Raw genomic sequence first — 17,481 nt, 5'->3', positions numbered from 1 at the left:
TTTGCATGTGCGTGGTTTCCTATACGAAACAAATACAATCATTATAAATAAACTAAAGTGACCACAATGCACATCACTTAGCTGCGTATACACATGTACATAAATGCACAGAATTTGAACATCCCAGCCCTAAGTAATGTAATGAGTAATAGAAGGTAAATAGCATCACAACAATAACTAGAAATTGTAAATTGGGGCTAACAAACATGTCCAATGCTACAAACAGGCCCCAACCAGGGTATGATATTCAGCTACCAACTGCCTCCTACTGATATGGAAGAGTATTACATTGTTACGCTGCGAAGTTCTAGACAGCACCGACACTCAACAACGGCACATTATTTGCGGATTAAAATGACATGTTTGCAAAAATATTTTTAAATAATAAATTACATAATCTCCCACGGCACACTACTGTGCCGCGACACAGTGGTTGGAAAAATACTGTCATAGCTTACCGAAGTCGCACTAAAAACATTTTGACAGATATTTGAGCGCCATGTGTAATGTTCTATCTTCTTCAATTGAACATCTAAAGGCCTACTGAAATGAGATGTTCTTATTTAAACAGGGATTGCAGGTCCATTCTATGTGTCATACTTGATCATTTCGCGATATTGCCATATTTTTGCTGAAAGGATTTAGTAGAGGACATCGACGATAAAGTTTGCAACTTTTGGTGGCTAATAAAAAAGCCTTGCCTTTACCGGAAGTATGTGCGCATGACGTCACCGGTGTGAGGGCTCCTCATCCTCACATTGTTTCTAATGTGAGCTTCCAGCAGTAAGAGCCAATCGGACCAAGAAAGCGACCATTTCCCCATTAATTTGAGCGAGGATGAAAGATTTGTGGATGAGGATATTGATAGTGAAGGACTAGAAAAAAATAAATTAAAAAAATAAATAAAAAGCGACGGGTCCAGGCGGCGGCAGTGTGAGCGTTTCAGATGTAATTAGACACATTTACTACGATAATTCTGGAAGATCCCTTATCTGCTTATTGTTTTAATAGTGTTTTAGTGAGATTGTAAAAACATACTTCAAAGTCAGATGACTGCGGTGAACACGCCAGTGTCTCAGAGAGAAGCCGAAGACCCAAGCTCACAGCTGCCTTTTTTGACAGCTACTGCAGCAGGACGCATATTCCACTCAAGTCTCCGGTAAGAGCTGACTTAATATCACAATTTTGCCATCCAAAAACATGCTGGTTGACGTAGAGAAACATGTCCGCTTGACCGCTCTGTGTTAAAGCTTCACAACAAACAAAGAAACACCGGCTGTGTCTCAGTGCTAAAGGCAGTTGCAGTCCACCGCTTTCCACCAACAGCATTATTTTTTATAGTCTCCATTATTAATTGAACAAATTGCAAAAGATTCAGCAACACAGATGTTCAAATTACTGTGTAATTATGGGTTGAAAAGAGACGACTTTTAGCCGTAAGTGGTGCTGAGTTAATACGTCCCCTCCAACCAATAACGTCCCAAACACACGTCATCATACGCGTCATCATTCCGCGACGTTTTCAACAAAAAAAACTCCGCGGGAAATTTAAAATTGTAATTTAGTAAACTAAACCGGCCGTATTGGCATGTGTTGCAATGTTAAGATTTCATCATTGATATATAAACTATCAGACTGCGTGGTCGGCAGTAGTGGGTTTCAGTATGCCTTTAAAGTTTTAATGTTGTTTACTGCCATCATATTGCAGTCTACACGTATCTCTTATATATGACTACATCACTGGTCACACTTATTACACCATGTACCTAATAAAATTGCTTTGAGGTCAGTAAGCACAACCACAACTATGCCATACATTAGGTGCACCAGGTTATAAGGCGCACCGTCGATTTTTGAGGAAATTAAAGGATTTTAAGTGCGCCTTATAGTCCGAAAAATACATCACATGCGAATATTAAATTACTTCTCATGGCCTTTTTGCAGGAAAAGGTAATAGGACGATACAAACATCTGGGATATCAATTATTGCTCAAGGTTGGCTCCGTAAAAAAGATAAATGTTTCCTTGTGAATTTTTTGTGGAAAAGCATGTGTTCTCGTCCAACTTCTGAAGCACCTGGTGTTATAGGAAAGGCTGCAGGCCCAAAACTGTCCTGACCCACATTTTTAAATCCAGGCTTTAATTGTTGTACAGAAAACTAATGACAGGAAAAAAAAAAGGTTTGCACACTGACAGACAAAAAGTTAGCCTGCTCCATTTTAGAGGCACGTGCAGATTCCAGTGTAGGATCACCAAGTGTCTGTTTAACTTCCATAAACCTCATATGTTTATTCACGCAGCAACATAGCACTTAAATGCCTCCTTTAAGTGATCTTCTTGTTAAAAGGCTCATTGCTCGCGTCAGCCTGTGGTTTTGTCTTGTAAAAAAAAAAAGGGGTACAATGCAACCACTCTTTTTTGGCTGTTTCTTTTCTTTTACTTTAATGATATGGTTTTTGGATTGACTTTACCATATTTGGATAGAAAAGCTTTCATTTTCCTAGGGCGCAACATTTCAAATAAAAGCACGCATTCGAGTCAATCAGGATGTTCAACACCACCAGGTTTGTCACAGGATTGTCCTGTACCTGTGTGACGTCAACCCCTCTCCCCGCAGCTGGTCCAAACCTCCCAACCTTGTCCCAATCATTTGTGCTTCATTTGTGCTGCAAAAAATTTAATTATCAATGTGGGATTATCAAGTTATTAACCATAATTACGCCCACAGCTGTCCAAATCTCATTTGTACAGTAGTTATATTCAAGTTATAAAGGTTTTATGTTATTATTGTGCAATTACCATGTTGCCTAGTGGTTAGAGTGTCCGCTCTGAGATCGGTAGGTCGTGAGTTCAAATCCCGGACCCATTACCTCCCTGCTTGGCACACAGCATTAAGGGTTGGAATTGGGGGTTAAGTCACCATAAAAGGATTCCCGGGCGCGGCACCGCTGCTGCCCACTGCTCCCCTCACCTCCCAGGGGGTGATCAAGGGTGATGGGTCAAATGCAGAAAATAATTTTTCCACATCTAGTATGTGTGTGACAATCATTGGTACTTTAACTTTTTAACTTTTATTAACATAACTACGCCCACAACTTTGTCAAAATCTCTCTAAACCTGTCCAGATCGTTTGTGCTTCATTTGTGATCGATTATGCTGTGAAAATGTTCATTTGTGCCATCACAGCTTTTAAGTTATTGTTGTTTTATTCTAATATTGTGTAATTACAATGTTATTATTCATAACCATGCCCACAGCTGTCAAAATCTCCCCAAACGTGTTCCAATCATTTGTGCTTCTTTTTTGTGCCGCAAAAAATGTCATTTGTTCTAATACAGTTTTCAGGTTATTGAGATTTTGTGTTATTGTTGTAAAATTACCGTTTCATTAACCATAACTACGCCCACAGCTGTCAAAATCTCCCCAAACTTGTTCCAATCATTTGTCCTTCATTTGTGCTGCAAAAATGGTCATTTTTTGCCATAGATATATTCAAGTTATTAAGGTTTTATGTTATTACTGTGTAATTACCATGTTATTAACATAACTACGCCCACAACTATGTCAAAATCTCTCCAAACTTCTCCAGATAGTTTGTGCTTCATTTGTGCTCGATTATGCTGTGAAAATGTTCATTTGGTTCCATTACATTGTGGTTTTATTTTATTATTGTGTAATTACAATGTTATTATTCATAACTATGCCCACAACGGTCCAATCATTTGTGCTGCAAAAAAATATATATATTTGTGCTATTACAGTTTTTAAGGTATTGAGGTTTTGTGTTATTAATGTGCAATGATCAAGTTATTAACCCTAACTATGCCCACAGCTGTCAAAATCTCCCCAAACTTTTTCCAATCATTTGTGCTGCAACAATGTTAATTTGTGCAGTAGATACATACAGGTTACTAAGGTTTTATGTTATTACTGTGTAATTACCATGTTATTAACATAACTACGCCAACAACTATGTCAAAATCTCCCTAAACCTGTCCAGATCGTTTGTGCTTCATTTGTGCTTGAGTATGCTGTGAAAATGTTCATTTGTGCCATTACACCTTTTAAGTTATTGTGGTTTTATTTTATTATTGTGTAATTACAATGTTATTATTCATAACTACGCCCACAGCTGTCAAAATCTCCCCAAACGTGTTCCAATCATTTGTGCTTCTTTTGTGCTGCAAAAAATGTCATTTGTTCTATTACAATTTTTAAGTTATTGAGGTTTTGTATTCTTGTTGCGTAATTACCAAGTTATTAACCATAACTACGCCCACAGCTGTCAAGATTTCCCCAAACTTGTTCCAATCGTTTGTGCTTCATTTGTGCTGCAACAATGTTAATTTGTACCATAGGTATATTCAAGTTATTAAGCTTTTATGTTATTACTGTGTAATTAACATGTTGTTAATCATAAGTACGCCCAAAACTATGTTAAAAATCTCTCCAAACCTGTCCAGATCGTTTGTGCTTCATTTGTGCTCGATTATACTGTGAAAATGTTAATTTGTGCCATTACAGTTTTTAATTTATCGTGGTTTTATTTTATTATTGTGTAATTACAATGTTATCATTCACAACTATGCCCACAACTGTCAAAATTTTCCCCAAACTTGTTCCAAACATTTGTGCTGCAAAAATATATATATATTTGTGCTGCAAAAAAATATATATATATTTGTGCTATTACAGTTTTTAAGGTATTGAGGTGATATGTTATTAATGTGTAATGATCAAGTTATTAACCCTAACTATGCCCACAGCTGTCAAAATCTCCCCAAACTTCTTCCAATCGTTTGTGCTTCATTGGTGCTGCAACAATGTTCATTTGTGCCATAGATATATTCAAGTTAATAAGGTTTTATGTTATTACTGTGTAATTACCATGTTATGAATCATAACTATGTCCACAAATATGTTAAAATCTCCCCAAACTTGTCATGATCATGTGTGCTTCATTTGTTCTCGATTGTGCTGCCGTTTCAGTTAAGTTATTGAAGTTTTATATTATTTTTGTGTATTTTCCATGGTTGGGAATTTATCAGATTTTTCCAGTTCCAATTCATTTCGATTTTGGATCCTTGATGGTTCCCTTTTGGATTTACATTTTGGGGAAAAGAGAAAAAAGGGTAGTTTAGCATCAATTGTGTTTATTTACAGGTAACATGACCTTAAAAGGGGTCTTCAGAGGCACATACGTAGCATAGAAGAAAAAAAATAACTTTTTTGTAAATAAATGTAATAAATTAGTATTCTTGTGTATGATGTAATCATGTGTAAATTACACAAGAATGTAGCTTTCAGTAACATGTGATATTAACTTATTACATGCAAAGTGAGATATGTCAAGCCTTTATTAGTTATAGTTGTTATGATTATGGCTTACAATTAAATAGAAAATCGCAGAAATTGTAAGGTTTCAAGAACTGTAAGCCATGATAATGAAAATTATAACAAATAAAGGCTTGACATATCTCACTTTGCATGTAAAGAGTTAATATCACATATTAGTTTCCCATTTGAAGTTAATTGCTGACATGATTGGACGATTACACCCCTAATTGAATGTGGCGTGAATTGACCCCGACTTAAACAAGTTGAAAAACTTATTCGGGTGTTACCATTTAGTGGTCATTGTACGGAATATGTACTGTACTGTGCAATCTCCTAATAATGTCACGATCTGTTGCCCGGATCGTGTGTTATGTGGACTTTTGAGTTTGTTTGGTGCACTTCCTGATTTATTTCTGTTTCCGTGGTTCCTCATTTGTTCCACCTGCCATGCCTTTTACGCACACCTGTGGTAATTGTTTGTTTTATGTATTTAAACCTGCCTCCTTCCTTTGTTCGGTCTTGGTTCATAGTTTGCGGTAAGCAACAGTCACTTTTGTTATACTGCTTTGCATTTTCTCTGCTAAGTCACGTCTTAGCTTCGCGTGCGCTCTGCACGTCTTTTTCTCCTGGACTTGATGCTTGCTAACTATTAGCATTAGCTTCCTGTGCGTAGGCACACCGTTTCTTTGCCTTTTTGTCAGTGTTCTTTTTGTCATTTTTATATTAATACAAGCTCCTACCAGCTATCCTGCCTGTCTGGTCCTGTTGCATCTGGGGGTGACATCTTCGCGCATCATAATGCCTCACAAATGTGACAAATAAAAGTCTCAATCAATAAATCAAAAAGCATGCCACAAAAGCATATTCTTTACTGGGTTTTTTTTTTACTTGAAAACAAATCAAAGTATTATAATGTATTGTAGGCCCAAGATTAAATAAAAAAATCTGACGCTATTTTTAACTTTGAGCACCAATCTTATAATAAAAAAATGGCACACTTCTTCATTTTTTGAGCCTTTTTAAAGAAAATCATATTATCACATCAAATTATGTAAATTACTCGATGACGTAATGGTGACCACGCCCATAACCACACTCCCTCCGCCACAGGTATCTTGGCAGTTTCAGTGAAACCTTGTTTTTAATTTAATGAGTTTCACCTGTATACAATCTCAATTTCCCCTCAGGGATTAATTAAAGTATTTCTGATTCTGATTCTGATTCTGATAATGACTGAGAGAAAATCTGGTTGCAGGAAAACATGCAACTTTTCTCTGACCACAATTGAATATTCACCTGCCAAAACCTTAGCCGCTGCTCGGTGACATTGGTTTCGCGGCAGAGGTGAACTAGCGCGGGATCTTCCCCAGTCAGAATCTGGCATTCATTTCAATTTGACAAATAATGGCGCTGACAAGATATGCGGTGTTAGTTGGTAGCTGTTGTATGTCCTCCTCTTGATGTGCAAGCAACCTTATAATTATTACAAGTAGCGCTGTTGCTTTCCTTTCTTGTAAAATGTAGTCAACTTTAAAGTGTTTGTTCTGCCCGGGCTTTTCCATTTTGGGATCTGACATCACTACACATGTTGCGTAATGACGCCATCTCCACCCGCAAAAATCAACGAGAACTCTTTGGGAGGAAATGCCAAGCCATTCCGAGGAATTGATACTGTTGGATACCAGTTCTGAAGAAGAACCGGTTTTTGATTTCCATCCCTAATAGTTAACATGTTATTAATCATAACTACGCCCACAAGTATGAAACAATCTCCCCAAACCTGTCCCAATTGTTGGTGCTTCCTTTTGTGCTGGTTTGTTTTTATTTGTGCCATTACAGTAGGTTATTAAGGTGTTACGTTGTCATTGTGTAACTACCGTGTTATTAGTGTGTGTGTTGACCCAGCCTACAGGGTGTTGTGATGCGTCTAGTGCAGCAGTTAGAGGGAAAGTTGCATGTCTGCTTCCCACCTGCTTGCTAACCTCTCGCTTACAGACCCTGCCACTGGCAAGCCCTTGTGGTGAACGGAGAAGCAGCATTGTGCGTCAGTCTTCTCCTGCCAGTCCACTGCCTCTCCTTCACCAAGACTCCTGTCAGGCCTCCACGTGGCCACACACGGTAACTCGGGCCCCGCGGCCCAAGGCAAACGTGGCAGGGGATCTCGGAGCTGCAGTGGTCCCCAGAGGCGTGAGGCATTGGCCCAACATTGTGGACACGCCCTTGCATCACCCAAACACTGCCCCGTGTCCTTGTGGGTTAGTCTGGGAAGACCAAAAGGCTAAGGGAGCACACGCTGAGAGAAAATTAAGTGCTGGTAGGCGCACCACAGGCGGTCCTCTGACAGACCGGAGTGCCGGTCATCCTGGGTTTCCCTTGCCACCGGACACAGCTCCCCACAGCGAAGAAGTGACGTTGGAGTCTGTGCGTCTACCTCGTCAAAAAGGACCTCAGATGGTTGCATAGGAGCTCCACAATGGTCACAAAGGCGGAAGAAGGCTGCAGAAAGGATGGGCCCCCAATTGTCTTGTCTCCATGCCATTGGACCCTGGCCTTCTCTTTGCCAAGGACGGTGTGGTGGCTGTCTGTGCACCAGTCTCCCCACTTTAAAAGATTCCACGCACAGGCGTTGTCCTGAAGGCAGACCCATCAACAGGTGGACGATCATACTCGTTTCGAGTGATCGCCGACGACCATGTTACTTATCATAACTAGGCCCAAAACTATGTCAATTTCTCCCAATAGTTTGTGCTCGATTGTGCTGCAAAACTGTTTTGGTCTAACTGTTATATGTTTTGTGATTCAAGTGTGTGAAATAGGCTCCCCCAACTTGGCCAAATCTCCCCGAACTCGTGCCAATTGTTGGTGATTCGTTTCAAAAATGTTAATTTGTGCCGTCGACATTTTTAAGTTATTAAGTTTTCATGTCGTTGATGTGTAGTTACCATCTTATTAATCATATATCCCTCCCTCTGTCCACCCCCCAAACTATGTCAACTTATCCCCAAATGTGTTGTTCCATTTTTTTGTGCTTGTTTGTGCTGCAACAATTTTTGGTCTAAATCCTATAGTTTTTAAATTATTACCGTTTTATGCTTTTATGTTATTAACACTAACATGTAATTAAATGTTATGAATCATAACTAGACTCCCAACTAGTGCTGTCCCGATAATTATTTTGGTACTTTTCGGTACTTTTCTGAATAAAGGGGACCACAAAAAAATTGCATTATTGGCAAAAAAATCTAAGGGTACATTAAACATATGTTTATTATTGCAAGTTTGTCCTTAAATATAATAGTTAACATACAAGACAACTTGGCTTTTAGTAGTAAGTAAGCAAACAATTTAGCTGCTGACGAATTACTTTGTCAAAATTATTAAGGACAAGCGGTAGAAAATGAATTATAAATCTACTTGTTCATTTACTGTTAATATCTGTTTACTTTCTCTTTTAACTTATTCTATCTGCACTTCTGTTAAAATGTAATAATCAGTTATTCCTCTGTTTTTTGGATACTTTACATTACTTTTGGATGACACCAAAAATTTGGGTATCAATCCGATACCAAGTCGTTACAGGATCATACATTGGTCATATTCAAAGTCCAGGTACATATTTCCTGAGTTTATAAACAGTAGTGAAGTGAAGTGAATTGCATTTATATAGCGCTTTTCTCTAGTGACTCAAAGCGCTTTACATAGTGAAACCCAATATCTAAGTTACATTTAAACCAGTGTGGGTGGCACCGGGAGCAGGACACAACAGCAGTGACTAGGGTGGCGGAAGCGGGGATCGAACCTGGAACCCTCAAGTCGCTGACACGGCCACTCTACCGACCGAGCTATACCGCCATGTATTCATATAGTGATGAATACATGGCCTATAGGACATAAAGAGATTGTGTGTATAGTCTGTGATATCATGAATAACCCAGCAGAAGTAATGGGTTTGAGAATCAGTGAATAAAATCAGTCGCATGACTTTTGGAAGGGACTAATAAAAACTGAGGTATTGCTGGAATTGTGAAGTGAATTATATTTATATAGTGCTTTTCCCTAGTGACTTAAAGCGCTTTACATAGTAAAACCCAATATTTAAATTACATTTAAACCAGTGTGGGTGGCACCGGGAGCAGGTGGGTAAAGGGTCTTGCCCAAGGACACAACGACAGTGACTAGGGTGGCGGAAGCTGGGATCGAACCTGTAACCCCCAAGTTGCCGACATGGCCGCTCTAAAGTATTTCCGAGCCATACCGCCATGTATTCATATAGTGATGAGTACATGGCCTATAGGACATAAAGGGATTGTGTGTATAGTCTGTGATATCAGTACCCATCCTTTCTGGATTCCCTGGAGGGAGTACTGCAGAGTGCTCTCTCAGGTGATTCCCTTGTTCTGCTGGGTGACTTCAATGCTCACATTGGCAATGAAACTTGACAGTGAAACCTGGAGAGGTGTGATTGCGAGAAATGGCCGTCCGGATCTGAACCGCGCTGGTGTTTTGTTATTTGACTTTTGTGCTCGTCGCAGATTGTCCTTAACAAACGCCTCAAGAACCACAGGTTCCAGGAATCAAAAGTTCCTAAACCTTTGGTGGAAAAGGGCCTATTGAAACGTTACTCACTTCAATCAATCAATCAATGTTTATTTATATAGCCCTAAATCACGAGTGTCTCAAAGAGCTGCACAAGTCACTACGACCTCCTTGGTTCAGAGCCCCCATAAGGGCAAGGAAAAACAGTCACAACCCAGTGGGATGTCATGGTGAATGTTTATGAGAAAACTTGGAGAGGACTGCAGATGTGGGTGACCCTCCGCCCCATTTAGGGGAGACCGGATGCAATGGATGTCGAGTGGGTCTAACATAATATTGTGTGTGACGTCTTGATGGCATTGTGGTGACGAGTTGTTCTCTCGTGGGTGCAGCGAAGATGGACACAGTGTGAGGTAGGAACAATAATTTATTTATATTAACTAAAACAGACTAAGAACCAAAAACACTTGCTCGAAGGCACTAACAAACAAAACAGAAAGCGCTAGCATGAGCTAGGGACAAACAACTGAAATAGCATGGAAGCTAATGTACATGAAGGTAGTTACCACAATGCTGGAAAGAGCGACGTCAACTGTAGCGTGAAGCAAACAAGAGTCCAAGAAAGAATGTCAAACAAAGGCGGTCTTAAATAGGGAGATAACGAATCAAGGGCAGGTGCGCGTGATCAAAGGAGAGACAGGTGACACTAAATGGGTAACTATGACAACGGAACAAAACCAGGAAGTGCCACAAAGAACTGAGGAAGACAAATACTAGACAGAATGTGATAACAGAACCAAAACCAGAATATGCCATGATCCAAGACATGGATCATGACATTGTGAAAGTCCAGTCCATAGTGGATCTAACAGTATAGTGAGAGTCCAGTCCATGGTGGGGTCAGCAGGAGACCATCCCGAGCGGAGACGGGTCAGCAGCGCAGAGATGTCCCCAACCGATGCACAGGCGAGCGGTCCGCCCCCGAGTCCCAGCTCTGGACAGCCATCACTTCATCCATGGCCATTGGACCTATGCCCCCCCCTCCCCCAACCCCCTTCCACAAGGGAGAGGAAAGCAGGGGAGAAAAAGACGATTTCCAGCGCAAACAAATAGAAGAAGTTTAGGGTGATTTGGACAAAGTGCAGAGGGCTGAATCACTCGTCAAACTTCAAAACTGTAACAGCTTAAACGATTGGCACAAAATTTGGGGAGATTTAGACAAGGACAACTTGAGACAGGATTGTCCTGTTGGAACTTTTGTGGGACAAGAGACGGTAGTCATTTTAATGTTTTGTTTATTAAGTGGTACATATGTGCCCGAGGGGTAGGAGGGCCCTCGATCACGCCTCCATCCAACCTCTTACCAACCCTTTCGGGCCTTTAGAAGCATCCTGTGACCCCTGACCTCTTGGACAATAGAGGCCAGGACGTTTCCCAGTGAGCAGCGATGGAGCCAACAACAGGAACATGAGGGGTGCTCATGGGAAACAAACTGTTTATTGTGCAGCAGGATGGGCACCCCCCATGTCCCAGGCACTTACACACACACACACACACACACACACATGCACTTCTGCATTGTCATCTGTTGTAAAGTGCTGTGATAAGACTAACTAGTAATTTTTCAATTTCCTCAGAAGGAAATAAAATTTGCGTTTGTGTGTTTGTCTGTTTTAGGGTACAATATCTTCCTCAGTCCAAGTACTACCTTCATCAAAGGTACCGTTTCCAACTTCCTCATAGTAACATTTTTCAAGCAAAATATGTATGTCAGGCTTGCCCCTGACAGTTTGGTTGTGTTTTAGTTTTTCCTCTGTGTGTGCGTAGTATTTCCTGTCTTTAGTTCCTGTCAGCACTCTTATTTTGTTTCTGTTTCCTGTTTGTCTCCCTGAGTGCTGTGTCCCCTCAGCTGTGGCTGATTGGCACCTGGCCACACCTGGTGTCAATCAGCCAGCCACTATTTGAGCCTGTTTTGTCCTCCAGTCAGATGCTGGATTATTGTCGTATCGTGTGGTGTCGTGTTGATGTCACCACTACCTGTTTTGTCACTTGTAGCTGTGTCTACTTCTGTTCACTCTGTTCATGCCATAGTTCCGTGGTGTCACAGTCAGTGTTTTTGTTCTTAGCCAAGTTTGTTATCCGCCTTGAGCGCGCCTTTTGTTTGTACCCTTTTGTTCGGTTTTGTCTTAGTGTTAAATTAAATTATGTTTTCTTACGCAATGCCTGCCTCCTTCTCTGCATCTTGGGGTTGGTCACCAACAAACTTGGACAATGTAACCCATTACAATTAGTGGTTTATCATTATTTTCCTTCAAAATAAATTCTTTTTTGATTTGTAAAAATATATTTTTTATGATTCGCTGCATGGATCATATTCTGTTTGGGTTTTTTCGGGTCACTTGTGTTTTTCTGTTAATGTTGGACTCTGTTTAGTTCCTGTTTAAGCACCTCTGAGTTTGTTTCTGTTGCCATGACTGCAGATTGCACTCAGCTGCATCTGGTTAGTGTTCGAGACACTCACCTGTTATCCGGGCACCAATCAGAGGGCTATTTAGTCTTTGTCCTGGCCTCACTCTGTCTTGCTTCCTAATTTGCTTTATGCTACAGATGACGACATTTGATTCCTGCTTAATACCTGCTAGTTTCCACGCTAGGCTATTTTGCTAGCTCACACACTAGCCCTTTTGGTTTGTTGCCTTAAGTGCTATAAGCACGTTTTTCTTTGTTCTGTCTGATTTATTACTTAATAAATCATTTTCCTACCTGCACGCTGTGTCCGAAGCCCGTCTGCATTTCTGGGAGAACGAGCCCCGCATCACCATGTGCCCGGGTTGTCACAATATTAAAGGGGAACATTATCACCAAACCTATGCAAGCGTCAATATATACCTTGATGTTGCAGAAAAAAGACCATGTATTTTTTAACCGATTTCCGAACTCTAAATGGGTGAATTTTGGCAAATTAAACGCTTTTCTGTTTATCGGTCTTTTAGCGATGACGTCAGGTCACCGAGGTAACACACCCGCCATTTTCATTTTCAAAACATTACAAACACCGGGTCTCAGCTCTGTTATTTTCCGTTTTTTCGACAATTTTTTGGAACCTTGGAGACATCATGCCTCGTCGGTGTGTTGTCGGAGGGTGTAACAACACTAACAGGGAGGGATTCAAGTTGCACCACTGGCAAGAAATCTGCCGCCAGAAATCTGCCGCCAGACCCCCATTGAATTTGCCAGAGTGTCTGCACATTTTACCGGCGATGCTAAGACAGACATGGCACAGAGATGTATGGATAACCTGCAGATGCATTTGCAATGATTAAGTCAACGAAATCACAAAGGTGCGTTTTGTTGATGTTGTTGACTTATGTGCTAATCAGACATATTTGGTCACGGCATGACTACCAGCTAATCAATGCTAACATGCTACGCTAATCGATGCTAACATGCCATTTACGCCAGCTGTATGTACATTTAAAACTAGATACCCACATTTAATGCGAAACAAACACTTACCAATCGACGGATTTAAGTTGCTCCAGTATCACCAGATGCGAAAGTCCTGATCGTTTGGTCCGCACATTTTACCAGCGATGCTAATAGGGCAGCCATGCTATGGGCCACTTCATTAGGTACACCCATGCTATGGCCGAATAGCGTCAATAGCTATTCGCTCAATAACTTCAATTTCTTCTTCAATTTCGTTTTCGCTATCTGCCTCCATTCTCCGACCATCTGTTTCAATACATGCGTCATTTGTTGAATCGTTTAAACCGCTGAAATCTGAGTCTGAATCCGAGCTAATGTCGCTATATCTTGCTGTGGTAACCGCCATGTTGTTTGTATTGGCAGCACTGTATGACGTCACAGGGAAATGGACAGTCGCATCGCAAATAGCGAAAATCAAGAACTTTAAAGCTTTTTTTAGGGATATTCCGGGATGGTAACATTTTGAAAAAAACTTCGAAAAATAAAGCAACCCACTGGGAACTGATTTTTATTGTTTTTAACCCTTTTGAAATTGTGATAATGTTCCCCTTTAATGCATTATTAAGAACTTTTTGACATGTAAACAGGTAGGTTTTTATTTCATTGTATACTATATGTTAACCTATTTCAGCTTCCGTATTTGGTTGTATGACTTTCGCTTATGACATGCCAAAGAGAAGGGGTTTCCAATAGCATGAGCCAGGTGTGTTAATCTGATTTTTAAAAAGACAAGCACAATCCAATTAGATTTTCTATGAATACTATGGTTCTTAACCTGGGTTCGATCAAACCCTAGTGGTTCGGCGCAGTCTCTGCCGCGGAGGTCACGACACATCCTAATCATTGTGTAAATAAAAACTTCTTCCTATCGCCGTATTATGGATACCCCCAAACATTGTTCCCTCTAATTTTCCATCAGATTTGCAGGTGTGTAATTTTTTGTGAGTTCATGCACTGTGTTGGATTTGTTCTTTAAACAAGGTGGTGTTCATGCACGGTTCATTTTGTGCACCAGTATAAAAGCATATAACTTTGTCTTGAATTTGAAAAAAAACAACATTTTATTTTTTACTAAAGAAGGGTTCGGTGGATGCACATATGAAACTGGTGGGGTTCGGTACCTCCAATAAGGTTAAGAACCACTGATATAGATAATCAGAAACAATTCATAAAAAAAAAAAAACTGAAATAGGCATGCTGAGATTTTAAGTGTAAATCCCTCATTTGAAAAATATGTTGAAATAAAATTTAAAGTACAGTTGGGATAAACACAATTCAAATATATATATATATGTATATATATATGTATATATATATATATATATATAAAATAACTTTTCCAAAGGATTTATATGTTTAGATTTGATGGCAAGGTCAAATTTTAAAGTGGGGACAAGCAACAAGTATTATTTTTCCAGTATTTTAAATTAAATTGATGAAATATGCAATCAGATCAATGTGGAGCACATTGCTTAAAGAAAAAAAAAAAAAAATATATATATATATATATATATATATATATATATCAATCAATCAATCAATGTTTACTTATATAGCCCTAAATCACTAGTGTCTCAAAGGGCTATATATATATATACATATATATATATATATATACATATATATATATATATGTATATATATATTGTACATGCAATTTTATTGTGCATTTATACATTTTATTTTCAGAGGATGAAAGAGTACATACTGTATACTCTTCTCTACCCACTTTTTGCCCGAAGACACAAAACTTCTGCAAAAAAAAAGCAAAGCTACACAAGAATTATTTATTTAATCTGTCATGAGATCTTGTGAGCTTTACGCAATATTTTGGACATTTGACGTCATGCTTGACAGCCATACAAACTTGGTTCAACTTTAGAGGCTTATTATTTTTTGTAGTACACGCTTTGCTGTTTTTTCTCTTTAAAAACTTCCACTGCTTGCTTTTTATTGGCCTAGCTTTTCTTTTTACTGTAAGGTACAGTTTTACTATGTGCCTTACTCAACGTGTATTTCACAAGAGAGAAAAACAAATGTTTGAATGCTGTCTCTCTTCCTCCCTCATTGTCTGCAGCACTCGTCTTGCAGATGACGAGTTCATATTTAGAAAGACGTTCTGTTTAAATAACACTACTATTTGCCGGTGCTGCTGCTAAAGTCGGTCTGTTTCGGAGGAAATCCCTCTTTTGTTTCCCAAGGAAGCTCAGCTCCGTAGGAAAACCTGAAGTTGGCTTTGGAAAACCAACAGCTGGAGCATATTTGATGATGGTTGATAACCACGAGATGTGTGAGTCAACGCTATATAGACAGCCTTGTGGCTCAGCCCTGGGGATTACTCACAATATTGCATGAACAGCACAATTAAACATTTTAAAAGGCCATCAGTCAGTGTGCAGTGACAGCAAGGATTACTTCACCACAATGGAATACGACTTCCTTATGATGATAATGTGTGGTTTGTCTGCTTTCCATATGATCAGATGGAGGAGAGTAGTGGCAAAGGGACTGAATGAATTAACTTTTCAATGCCTTAAAATTCCTGCATGGCTAAAAGACAAATTTGCTACAACGGTGAGTTGTTTTGTTTTGTTTTAAGTGTGCAAATATCATTCCTTTGCTGCAGTTTAGAGCTCCTGTTTTAACTGATTTCTATATAGTGACTATTTCCTCTTTAAGTGAAGTGTAAATCATCTTACATTTCTCCAAAAACTAAAATCACACTGATTCCAGTGTTAACTTATGAGACACACTCCCTTCTCTCCACTAATTGTCTTTGGATGATTGCTACCTCATGTTGACTTTTTTGTGTGTGTGCAGAAGCGTGTATGAATTTGACTAGGGTAAAACAGTTTGTGGCATATTTAGCACACTTGCCAACCCTCCTGGATTTTTCGGGAGACTCCCGGAATTCAGCGCCTCTCCCCAAAACCTCCCAGAAAAAATGTTCTCCCGAAATTCAGCAGGAGCTGGAGGCCACGCGCCATCTTCTGGAAACTCAGAAGTGACGTTACTCAAATAGTGAAAGGTAAGTGTTGTTGTTGTTTTTTTAGTAACCAGCAAGCACAGTACAGTTAGTAGAACAACTGTGTTTTTATTACTGTGTATTTGATAGGTGCCGTCTGAAATTCAACTATTTATTTTATATATATATATATATATATATATATATATATATATATATATGAAATACTGGAGTTGGTGAATTGGCTGTAAATATACACCCCTCCCCTCTTAACCACGCCCCCCTCCCCAACCATGCCCCCCAACCTCCCGAAATGGGAGGTCTCAAGGTTGGCAAGTATGATATTTAGAGGTGTCTACTTTACATTTCCACAAGCATTTTACCCTCTTAGTTTACAATGCAGAATGTACCAGGTTCAAATCCTGTGTGTTTCCCTCCTAGGGCTTCAGTGATGTCCTGTGTCCAAAGATTACCTCTTAAAATACCATAATTGATCTGCGATGAGGTGGCGACTTCTCCAGGGTGTACGATGCCTTCCGCCCGATTTTAGCTTAGATAGGCACCAGCTCCCCCCGCGACCCTAAAGGGAATAAGCAGTAGGAAATGGATGGATGGAATACCATAATTGATGTCACCACATGAGCATTGCCGGGGAAGTAGTATGCAGAAACACATTTATGCACTACAGATCATTGAATCACCTCAACAGTGTACAAAACAGGTTATTTTCTGGCGCATGTAAAAATCATTAAACCCGCATCAGCAATTAAAACATGTCTTGTGTGGTACTGTCAACATTAAAATGGCAAAAAACATATTAAAGGTGAAAAAATTAAAAAAATAAATATCTAAACTCTCAATTTGTAGAACCAATTCAAGCTTCCGGGGTTGGCTGACAAGGTCTCACAAGATGTAGTTTTTCCTTTAAATATCCTTCTTGAAAATGGCCTTGCAAATATATAAGTTGTCTTGTCTAATCATAAAAGATGCAGACGAGGTGTGTTGGCTGAGTTCTTAAAGTTTACTACACAGCGTGCTCATCAAAAACATCCAGCTGCTGGCAAGTGTACGTTTAACCTAAACGGGGCTACTGCCATGCACTTCACTACTGTGGCATGCTGGGTAATGGAGTTCTTATGCTGCCTAGCTCATAA

This window comes from Nerophis ophidion, linkage group LG07, assembly GCF_033978795.1.
Source record: "Nerophis ophidion isolate RoL-2023_Sa linkage group LG07, RoL_Noph_v1.0, whole genome shotgun sequence".
Taxonomy (NCBI): domain Eukaryota; kingdom Metazoa; phylum Chordata; class Actinopteri; order Syngnathiformes; family Syngnathidae; genus Nerophis; species Nerophis ophidion.
This window is presented reverse-complemented; position numbering follows the sequence as displayed.